We start from the raw sequence: 11610 nt of genomic DNA, 5'->3' as shown, positions 1-11610 counted from the left end.
CCGCCGCTGCTGCTACTGTTACTGTTACTGTTACTGCCACTGCCACTGCCACTGCCGCCGCCGCCACCGCCTCTTGAGTGCGCAGGCGCAGCGCCGGCCCAATGCCCCGCGGGAGGGGGGGAGGAGCGGGCGCCTCTAGCGCCACCTGGCGCCCGCGCGGGAAGCGCGCCCCGAGCCGGAGCCGGGCGGTGAGGCTGCGCCAGCCGCAGGGGCGCCGTGAGGGCCATGCAGAGAGATCAGGGCTGCGGGGACCAGAGCCCCTTCACGCTTGCCTTTTCTTGTTGCCCAGAAAGCTGAGGGCAGACTGGGCTGCATCGCCACGGGGGTGGCCAGCAGGGTGAGGGAAGTGATTACCCCCCTCTGTTCAGCACTGGGGAGGCCACATCTGGAGCACTGTGTCCTGTGTTTTGGGCACCCCGCTGCAGAAAGGATGTGGACAAATTGGAGAGTCCAGCGGAGGGCAGTGAAAATGGCTTGGGGGGGCTGTGGCACATGGCTTCCGAGGAGCGGCTAAGGGAACTGGGCTTATTTAGTCTGGAGGAGAGATGACAGAGGGGATTTAATAGCAGCCTTCAACTACCTGAAGGGAGGTTGGAAAGAGAGTGGAGCTGAACTGTTGTCAGTGATGACAGAGCAAGGAGCAATGGTCTCAAGTCACAGCAAGGGAGGTGTAGGTGGGATAGTAGGAAAAACTTTCTCCCAGGCAGGGCAGTAAAACACTGGGCCAGGTTACACAGAGAGATGGTGGAAGCTCCATCCTTGTGGGGGGGTTTAAGACCTGTCTAGATCTTGCTTTGGCTGGGATGATCTAGTTGGGGCTGGTCCTGCTTCGAGCAGGTTGTTGGACTAGATGACCTCCTGAGGTCCCTTCCAACCCTCATTTTTGGTGATAACCCTCAGCCCCTCCTGGAGCGGAGGTGTCAGGCTCAGGGCTGTACTCAAGGCACCTCCGTCTGCCGCCACCTCCCCTTTAGGATGGCACCTGCTTGGCCTGATAGCCTTCTGGGGATGAGCACTTCAGCTCAGGTGATGCTTAGCACTGCAGCAAGGTTTGGCCTGGCTGCTGCCCACAGAAGAGAACCAACGACCACGACAGAAGCCTTGGGATATGTCCTGCCTGCAGCCCAGCCAGGCCCTGGGGTGCTAGTCTCACAAGAAGCAGTAGTGTAACTGTGGGGATGGGGGCTCTAAAGCAACCAGCTTCAGGGAGCACAAAAATAGCAGCTGCCACAGCCACTGTGTTATGCCTTTGACAAGAGGCATAACCTAGGTTTCAAAGCCTAGGTTGCCTTCTTCTCTGCACCCTGTAGGAGGGAGGGGCAACCCCAGATCTCATGCCTGCCCAAAGCCATCACCCTGTGGTATCATGCTCTTTTCTTTGGCAGCACAAATAGTCCAGCCTTTTGGTTCAAACAAGGCTCTGGAATCCAGGGTTTGGGTTAAAGACCCCACCAAGGAGGTTTGGGATGTAAAGCCAGACTGCTACTTTACACCCCAGAGCCATGCCACTGGTCAGGTGGGCTCAGAAGTTGATCTAAGCTATGCTTGAGTCTGGTGAAAAGAGCAAGTCAGCAGTCTCGTGGCAAGGCCTCTGAAGAGCAGAGAAGGCCCATCTGCCTAGCAAAAATGCAGGACTGCAGCCTTAACCTCACATCTTTCCCCCTTCCCATGGCCAAATGCCAGCCTCGAGTTACAGAGTACCAAACCTGCATACCCTTGTGTCCCAGCCTCGTTTTGTGTTACTCTTCAAAGGCAAATCACTCGTCCTTCTGCAAAAGGCAGACATAATTCTTGAACTAAACACCTTGACCTTGACAAGCTAGCAAACCAACTACTGAGCTACAACTACAGCATTTTCTCTCTAGGCCTTTCTCCTATTCTGTCTTGTCTTAGACTAACAACCTGCCAGGCCTCAGCCATACTTCAACCTGACTTTGGCCAGATCCAGCCACTGATAGACATAGATACACAAATAGACACTTGGCTGGAAGCAAGACCGAGAATCATGGGGCATCACTCTTCCTTCCAAACCACCTAAGACAGTAGTGCTCTATCTTCTGGCCCTGTGGGGCTGGTCTGTGGGCTGTATTGGACCCTGCATCCCAGGACCTGGATGGCATCACCTCTACCAGGCCCCGCATGCCAGGATCAGAGCCCCAAGACCCCACACCACCTCCGCCTGGTCCTGCATGTGGGGATCTGGTTCTAGGGCCCCATATCACCTCCTCGTGACCCTGTGTACCAGAACCAGGTCCTGTGTGCTGGATCTAGTACACTGGGCTTTCCCCTCAAAACTACCCACCCACCCACAGAGGACAGCATAAGGCTTCCAGAAAGGCCTTCTGTTATAGTCCCAGCCCCTGACTCCACAGCACACACAGAGACCAAGGGAGAAACCCAACCAGCTGGACTGTTTGTTAACCCTGGGGCTGGGTGTTGCAGCTGGGGGACAAAGTCCTGAGCTCAGGCCTGCCCATGGTTCCCTCTGGCTGGGCAAAAGGCCCAATCATGTGTCCTAAACTTCCTTTTAGAAAAAAAATTGGGCCACCATGACACTTGATTTATACCACATATGAACTTGGAGAGAGTCACAGAACCAGGCTGCTTAGTAGCTCTCAGGTTGTGCATTGCAGCCACTAGATAGCAAGTTTAGGTTCAGGTTTAGGTCTGCACTCAGCTGTCTCAGACTAGCAGAGATGACTGCTGGCCAAGGCTTTCTTTCCTAGCTGCCTCTGACCCCAAACCCCTGAGTCCATACTACACAAGGCAGAGGGAGAAGGATGCCTAGCTGAGCTGTTCACTGGCTCCACAACTGGGTATGGCAGCCTAGGAGTGAAAAATTGTGAGTTTAGGTCTGTCTGTGGCCTTCTCTTATTTGGTAAAAATTTCTCCTGGTGCCTACACAAGCATAGCTCAGTGGCTTCGGAGCCACCTCAACAGGGAGGGAGTTCAGGCTTTACTTCCATGACTGCTGAAACTAGCAGAGCTCTGATGGATCCCTGAGACCACCTGAGCAGTGGCAGGGCTCCAGGGCAAAAAGCAGAAAGATTGACATGTCTGAATGACCCTCTGGTTTCAGCCTGTACTTCTTTCTGAGCATGGATGAGGATGGGGATTGACAAACTGTGGTTAGGGCATGGAGCAGTGTCCAGTATCTGGCCACTTTGCCCTGCAAGACTACTCATTCACCAACAGGGGGGGCATCCTGAGAGTAGTTAAAAAGCTTACTCCTGTAGCCTGCTGATTAACTTTCTAGTCTCCTAAACCCAAGGAGCAGGGTTCAAGATCTTTGCTTCTTCTTACCCCCACACTCTTGAGTGAACGGACATCTTTCTTTTTTCTTTTTTTGTATTTTGACAGGCGAGGCACAGATGCCTGGCTCCATAACGCACAAGGAAGCTGAGTGAGAGAGCCTGGCAGCCTGGAAGTTTAGAGGCTCTGGGCCCTGCAAGGCTGGACATGCACAAAAGGGGGACATCAGCAGGCCTTTAGGAGCACCTCCTGCATAGCACCATGGTTGTGTTGCCTGCTTTCAGTACTCAAGATTCAAGACTCCTAGTTGCTGTCAACAGTGTCCAGTCCTATTACTATGGGTCAGTGCAGCCCAGACCACTGCTTCCATTTGATACAAAGAAATGGTGGGAGCAAACCAGGCAGGCAAGCTTTTTTGTAACTCCAGGCATGGACCCTGTGGCCATGGGTAGCAAGCTCCTGCATTCACACCTTCCTTCAGATTTCTTGGTTTGGCCAAGGGGCCTACCTGGACAAAGACAAACAGTTCAAGTTTGAAACTTTGGGTCTCAGCAACCCCTCAGCCCATATCATATATGGAGTCATGAGGAGCCACCAAACAGCACTTCTTTGTATGTCTGGAATTGGGAATTGTGGCTGCCAAACAACAGGCCTGGAGCTCAAAGCTGCCTGCAAACTCTCTGCTGGAGCAGAGGTCCCTGCCTGTGGGTGACCCAGGCTTTTTCTTTTGCCCCAACCCCAATGCCTGAGCCCAGCTGGCCAGTGACAGGGCTCTAGGATGCCAATGTGTAAAACTTCACTGGCCATGCTGTGGGCCAGAAGGCTAATCAGCCATGAGGTAGGTCAGGTGTAAGTGAAGTATAATTAACACTTATTAACACTTGTTAACATATCCTCCATGATGCAGAGTTTCAAGGGCTCCTGAGCTCACCTGTGCAGTGGCAGAGCTCTGGAGCAGAAAGCGGCACAGGTCAAGACATGTAGCCAACCTCTCTCCCCGCCACCCAATTCCAGCCTATACGTCATCTTCATCAGACTGGCAGTGACAATGAGGATGAGGCCACCAGAAGCACTCTACATTGTTCACATCAGCGCACTCCCAAACCCAAGCTCCTGACAACAAGACTACTGACTTCCTTGATTTTCTTGTCCCAGGATTAACAAACAGACCAGCCAGTTGGGTTTCTCCTTTGCTCTCTGTGCACTGTGGAGTCAGGGGGCTGAGCCAGAAGGCTGCCCAGCCAAGCTGCTCCTTGTGTCCAGGGAAGCATATTGTACACATGAGGGGCTGCCTATGGCCTGTCATGGCTGAGCAGAGGCACCTATTATGGAGGGGCTGAGGACTTTTTCCCCCCACACCAGACTGCATACTGCCAAATAAATGTAGCTCAGGTAGGTTCCTCAGCCTACTGGACCAGCAGCAAGGCTCTGGGGTGCAAAGTTGCAGGGCATAGCTGGCCATGTCATAAGCATCCAGGTCTGAAAAAGGAAAAATACAAGATGTATATGATATGGCCCTTATTACTGCAATTGAATTAACCTCAATGGAGTGTAAGAGTTGAAGCTTTTCTTCCAACCCATGTGATGAAAGGATAGTTCCTGAGCCAGGTGGATGAGTAACAGGGCTTGGGTTGGAAAGTTCAAGTCCTATGCATACTGAGTAATGCATTCCTGTTCAAGTACAATTCCAAGCATTGGGAACGTTGATGAGGACAGGTTTCAGTAAGTTGAGGGCTAAAGTTAAGTTAAGGGCTAAAGTCATGGTCTCGTTTCCCCCCTCCCCCTCTGCAGCCATACCCATGACTTGCAGATGTTACTCTGTACCCCATTCTGTCCCTTGTAGAGGCTTCAGCCCTCTTAATTTTAGCTTCCCTTTCTTCTGGCTGCAGACCTCCAGTCCTGGCCCACTGATTGGGTACAATTTTCTTGGTCTCGGTCCTGTCAGTTCCCTGGGTTGCTCACTCTGGGCCTGCCCTTAGCCCCCAGGGTGCCAGATCTCAGGCTGGGCTACCCTCACTGTCTCCATCCTCGGGCCTCTGGTTCCTTCCCTTGGACTGGACTGCCTATTTCTCCAGTCCTCAGCCCTCTGGGCCTTGACCAGAGCCAGGCTGCTCATCTCTCCAGCCCTTAGATCCTTGACCCTGGGTAATCTGCCTAATGTTAAGTGCCCTACCAGCCATGCCTCCTTGGCTTCCAGACCTCCCCTATAATCACAACCTAGTCCTTCAGTATACAGCTAGAGTTACAACATAAATACCAGACATTGCTCCCAACTAAAAGCCTACCAAGCTGTGGGTTGTTGTCCTGCTCAGACCATCAGCTTCCCTTAGCTCCCCCAAGGCAGATGCAGGGAACAGTTCATGTGCCTGTTACTCCATTTGCTGCAGGCATCCCTGCCAAGTGCTCTTCACCCCCTCAGCATACTAAGTCTGACTGCTTGCTCTGGTTCAGGCCCTGGGTTTATATACCTAGAAGCCACACTCACTTGGATCATGTACCTTCCCCACCTCTGCACAGGGTATCCCAGGTCAATCAAGAACCAGCCTGCCTTCCTGCAACTGTGGCCCCTCAGCCTGTGCTGCATTTAAGAGGCAGGAGCCTCCTGGCTCCCTGCCACAGTTATCACTCCTCCTTTTTGTTTATGTGCAAGTAATAGGGTCTAGGTCCCCTATTACAGAGACATCCAGGAAGACCAGCTCCTGTGACTAAATAACTTAGGTGCTGGTCCCACAAGCACAAGCTTCTGTTTCCAAAACCTTTGACTACTTGGTCCTCGTGGAACATGCCCACTTTATTTTTTTTTCTTTGCAGCAAAGCAAAAGCCATAGCTTATGAAGGGATAAAACCTGTTCTGCCTGGGCTGAGGCACCTTTCTAAAGAGGCCATGGCATGTTTCCCATCACAAAGTAAACATAGCTCAGGCAGGCTCCTCAGCACATTGAGCCAGGAGCATGGCTCTGGGGTGCAATGTGGCAGGATTCACCAGACCGTCATAGGAGCCAAGGCCTAAAATAGGAAACATATTATTAAGGTGTAACTAGCACCTATTAATGCTTTTTACTGTGAGTGAATTAACCATAATGGAGGGTGTGAGTTGAGGATTTTCTTTCAAGCCATGATGATGCAAGTATGGTTTCTGAGCCTATCGGATGAGTGGCTGTGCTTTGGGCTCGAGAACTGAAGGGGCACGTGTGTTGGGTCATGCATTCCAGGCCCTACTTCACACTGAGCATTGGGATAAGAATAGGTCTTGGCAGATTGGTCTTGGCAAACTGTGGCCAGGGCATGGAGTAGCCCCTGACACCAGTCCACAGCAATGCTGCCAGCCACAAAGGAGGGGAGTGTTGCTGCCTTAAACATTGCCTGCTTCTGTGTCTCAATGCCTTTGGGTGCTGATCTTTAAAGGTAAAGGTTCTGCGTTCCAGCTGTGGGGCTCTCCTGATCTGCTGGCACTCATGAAGTGGGCCCACTATTTGAGGGTGCAAGTTGAAACTCTTCTTTCAAGCCTCAGTGACACAAGCATCAGTCCTGAGCCCATTGATGTGTGGCAGGGCTTTGGGCTGGAAAGCTGAATCGGCAGGGGTGTTGGATCATGAATTCTGGCTCGTCCTTCATAGCAAGCACAGGGAAGGCGGATAAGGATGGGTTTCAGCAAACTATGTAATGCAGTGGTCTCCAACCTTTTTAAGTAGGAGGTCACCTTTGGCATTTAAAAGCAACCCAAGATGTACCATGTGCCCCCACCACCCTCTTTCCTCCCCCCAGCCCAGCAGGTAAATCTGTGGGGAGGAAGGGGGCGTGCAAATGGAGAAAAAATTACTTAGGGGCACGCCTCCCTAGCAGGTAAGTCTCACCCAGCCATGGCCCCACTCAATTTACCCCTGCTCCTGCCTCCACAGCACTGTCCCTCACTGCAGGGGCCTCGATCTAGCCCCTGCCCCTTCTTTCCCCCAAGGACTGAACTGCTGGGCTGGGGCATGCACATGCATGCACACGGGCACTCAGCCTCCCACCGCAGCCTCGGACCGACTCCAAGATCTGGTCCAGACTGTGCATGGGGGATGGAGCCTGGTTGCGGGCCTCCGTGCTGTCCTATTCCACCCTGCTCTGTCATCAGGGCCACTGGAAGCTGTGCCTGTGTGGCTATGTGGAGAGGGGGTATGGAGGCACACGCTTGGGGGTGCCTAGCTATATTCCTGCTGCTGAGCTGGGGTGGGAGTGGGGGAGATTAATCAGTGGAGCCACTGCTGCTGTTGCTTGCTGGGCTCCTACCTCCACCGAGGCAAGAGAGGTGGCTGCTGTGGACCAAGCTGTACAGCACTGAGGAAGGGATAGAGTTGGTGGTGGTGGCTGGAGAGGGGTTTCACAGGCTGCTGCCCCAAGCAGGCAGGAGGGCAATTGGCAGATCCCTTGGTGCCAGCAGCATGCCCCTTCCCCTGGCAGGACAGGAGGATGCCTGAGCTACAATCCTGTTAAGGGAGAAAAGGAGGGAGGCAGGCAGCAATGCAGAGGGTGCCCCCATCCCAGATTTCCCTAAAATTAGTATGGCCACCCTACTTAGACCCCTTAGGTCTAAAATGCCCAGGGTGGCTGCCAGAGAAGACTGCCTAGGCAGTCCTTTTGGTGGTTCCAGGATGTGGTGTTGCAGCTGTAAGATGAGAAGGCCTGAGTCTTCCCGTGGCTGGGCAGGGGCCTCTCTCAGGCGCAGCCAAATCTTTTAATTTGTGGGCCACTGTCACCCCTCAGCCTATAGCCCACGTGGAGTCAGAGGTGGAAGCCCTCTCTGTAGTTGGAGTGCTTGATGGCACTGGCGTCACATATATCGCCTCTGTGACCGTTCAGTGCTGCTTGGCAGCCTTTTCCGGCCGCTGAGGCACCAGCCCTTGAGCAGCAGGGGCTTTTTTTTCTCCCGCCAGCTTGCTGGGACACACACACAGCGGAGCTGGGCCCCATGGCTCTGCAGCAAGGCCCTCGGGTCCTGCCCTATGTCCCCTCGGAGGAAAGCCCATTTCCATCCTCTTCCCTCAGGTCCCGAAGCGCGTGGAGACTTGGCAGGAGAGGCGGGGAAATGGCTACCGCTGCTCTGCTGGCATCAAGCTGTGCCTTAGACCCTCTTGTCTCCCGCCAAGCAAACCAGGGCGCAGCTTTGCTAGTGCCCCCCTATACACCAGAGCCCGGGGGGCAGCCAAAAAGGGGCAGCACTGTGGCAGGAGAGCTGATACCAGCGGCTGGCCGGCTCCCCTGCCCAGCGAGGAAGTGGACCCCCACCCGCGGCCCCTTTTAAAGGCGAGCGCCTGGCCCCGCCTGCCCTGCACTTCCGAGCGGGGCTGGCGCGCGGAGGCGGCAGCGGCCGAGGGTAACCGGGGCGGGCTGCAGCGCGGGGCCGCCGCTGGCTCTGGCTCTGGCTCCCCGCGGGGCGGGCGTGCGGGTGGGAAGGGGCGCGGGTTGCAGGGAGCGGCCCTCACCAGCCCCCTCGTCCCTCTCCCGAGGGGGCGGCTGCAGCGGGGCTGAGCTGAGCTGAGCTTCCCGGCTCCGCCCGCCCGCGCAGCCTCTCCGCAGCCTCCACGTGTCGGGGGAGGGCGGGGGTGATGGCTGATCGGATCCCAGCGGATCCTGCTTCTCGCCTGCTGCTGTCTCAGGAGCGGCTTGAGAGGAAAGCAGGTGTCTCCTTTTCTTTCTTTTTTTTGGGGGGAGGGGGTTGACATCTGGCAGTAGCTCCTGGACGGGGACAGGCCCTGGCTGGGATTCATAGGTTGGAAGGGACCTCCGAATATCATGGGGCACCAGGCGGGAGAAATGACAAGTGGGGTCAGGCGACCCCACCAAGGCGACCGCCCAGTCGCCTCTTGATGATGCGTTTGGGGATGGTCCTAGACTAGAGGACTAGATCAGTGGTTCTCGACCATTTTTTTTTTTTTTTGGACCAGGACCCATTTGTAAATATCGATGACCAATCCCCAGCCCCTGGCCCCCCAGGGTCCCGGGCATGGGGGAGTGGGGGGGGACAAGCAGCCCCTGGCAGGCTGGAGCTCTGCCATCCTGCAAGGGGAAAGCTACTGTTTCCCACGTTTTTCTCTTTTAAAAAGAGAATCCATTTTTGAAGTCTGATCCATTATTTTTTAAGTTTGTTCACAACCCTTTCATATATTCCTTGCAACCCACTTTTGCGTCATGACCCACGGGTTGAGAAACGACAGAGTAGGTGACCTCTTGAGGTCATTTCCAGCCCTGTGGAATAAGCTGCCTCCAAAGGTGGTGCAATTGCCTACCCTGGAAATCTTCAAGAGGAGACTAGATGGTCACCTTGCTGGCATCACCTGACCCCCAGTTATCTTTGCTGCCTGGTGCAGGGTACTGGACCCAGTGATCTTCTAAGGTCCCTTCCGGCTTTACAATCTATGAATCGAATTGTCTGTGATTCTGTTTTCTCTGGGTACTGCAAGGGGCTCCCATGTTCAAGGTGTATGCCTGTATGGACAACCATTCAACAGAGAATCAAGCACTTAACGTTTACTTGTGGGGGGGGGAACCCCAAACAAAAACCCACAGGGTGCAGCCCCATGAGTGCGCACATGCAGGCATGTGGCTTTCCACCCCCTTCCCCCCACTGCTCTCCCACCCCGTCTCTTCCCCATTTGACTTGTTTAAACTTCAATTTGTAGCTGGGCTTCAGTGAAATGCATGCTCCTGTAGCTGTTTGGTTGCAATGGTGTGATGTGAGGTCTCTTCCCACCCCATTTTCTTATGATCCCTGTGATGTCTTGGAGACCTGTTAGATGCCGGAGTAGAAATGGAACCAGTGGTTCTTGAGCATCAGATGGTTTTGGAAACAAGGTCCCTTCTCAGTAGCATTAGAAACAAATCTCCCTTTCTGCTACACAGTGGAAGACCCAGGTGAAAGAAACAGCATTGCTTGTGCTACGCAAAGTAACTAGATTTTTTTTTGTGTGAAATGTTTCTATTTATTTATTTTATTTTATTTTTTTAATAGAAGCAATCCCAGTCACTAGCTGTGATTTCCCCCCCTCCCCCCTTGGTTTACTTTCATAGATTCATAGATGCTAGGGTCGGAAGGGACCTCAATAGATCATCGAGTCCGACCCCCATTCTTTTAATAAGATAAGAACTGTACTAACAGCATGCTTTTAGTATCCAGTCTGCTGGACTGGCTGGTCAGATTGTCCTGTAGCAGGGGGAGGTAGAATCCTAGAAGATCCAGGGCGGAAAGGCCGTCAGGAGGTCACATCTAGTGCAACCCTGCACTCAAAGTAGGACCGTCCCCAACTAGATCATCCCAGTCAAGGCTTTTTCCCCTGGGGGTCTTAAAAACCTATAAGGATGGAGATTCCACACTCTCTGGGTAACCTGTTCCAGTGCTTGATTACCCTTCTAGTGAGAATTTTTTGTAATATCTAATCTAAACTTCCCTGGCTACAACTTGAGACTGAGGAGCTTCTAAGGTAGTGGCTGGAGCCTGCTTTTACCTTCAGAGCTGAGGTAGCCTTTGAGAGTTTGGGAACTGGTTAATTTTTTTTTTTTTTTACCATTTCCTTGTGGCATAACTGATCTTTGAGGCCTTGTCCATATCCAGAATTGTACTTATTAGCAACATGTAATACTGTTTTGTGGGTTTTTTTTTCCTTTATGGGAAAAGACTGCAAAATCTTGTCTAGATGCTTTTAAATTCGGTTAAACTTAACCAGCATAGACCAAGTTTAGCTTGAATTTAAATGGAATGAACTTTCTAGCTGCATAGCTACTTCAGTTAAAGTCTGTGAAGTCTATTCTATGTAGTTGGTGGAACTGTGAACATAGACAAAGGCTGAGGTGTGATATTGGATGTTGCTTGGTTACTGCAGTGGCATGTGATATCCATATCTGAGTGCTGGGTTTGGTTTGAGGGTCTCAGCTCCTGGTCCTTCTCAAGCTGCATTCAAGCTGAAGTTTTAGATGAAAAGTTTGCTACAGACAGAAACTTGACTGACATGGCCCTCTACAAGGAGATAAGAACTGTAATATCATACTTACACAGTTCTAAGACAGGGTTCCTCCTGCAATTTCACATGTGTGGGGTGGAGGGGGAGCCCCTCATCTTGGTATCAAGTATGAGTGTGGTAGAGACCAGGCAGCTGCTGTGGCTGGGGCTCCAGCCCCTACTTGGGGTCAGGGTTATAGCTGTAGCTGCTGCCTCTGCCTCCCCCCCGCCATCTTCCCACCTCACCTTTTTCCTCTTCATTTCCACCCCCACATAGCTTCTGCTCTGCCACCTACCCCTTTCCCTCTCCCCCCCCCCCCTTTAACCCTTGCTCCGCACTAGCAGGCTCCACACATGTTGTAGCCTGGGACACTGAGCACAAC

General features: G+C 53.0%; 1 protein-coding gene across 6 annotated transcripts in view; it reads left to right on the top strand.

Moving 5' to 3' along the window:
- Window positions 1-8806: 8806 nt before the first annotated feature.
- The window catches only part of CHID1 (chitinase domain containing 1), a 285318-nt gene continuing 282514 nt past the window's right edge, over window positions 8807-11610 (top strand). For 5 of the 6 annotated variants that reach the window (XM_059722569.1, XM_059722568.1, XM_059722565.1 and 2 more), the window contains exon 1: window positions 8808-8913. The gene's annotated coding sequence lies outside the window, so the exon portion shown is untranslated. Of the gene's footprint in view, window positions 8914-11610 lie in introns of all 6 variants that reach the window. The other variant, XM_059722566.1, reaches the window with a different exon arrangement.

This window comes from Alligator mississippiensis, chromosome 2, assembly GCF_030867095.1.
Source record: "Alligator mississippiensis isolate rAllMis1 chromosome 2, rAllMis1, whole genome shotgun sequence".
Lineage (NCBI taxonomy): Eukaryota > Metazoa > Chordata > Crocodylia > Alligatoridae > Alligator > Alligator mississippiensis.
This window is presented reverse-complemented; position numbering and strand designations above follow the sequence as displayed.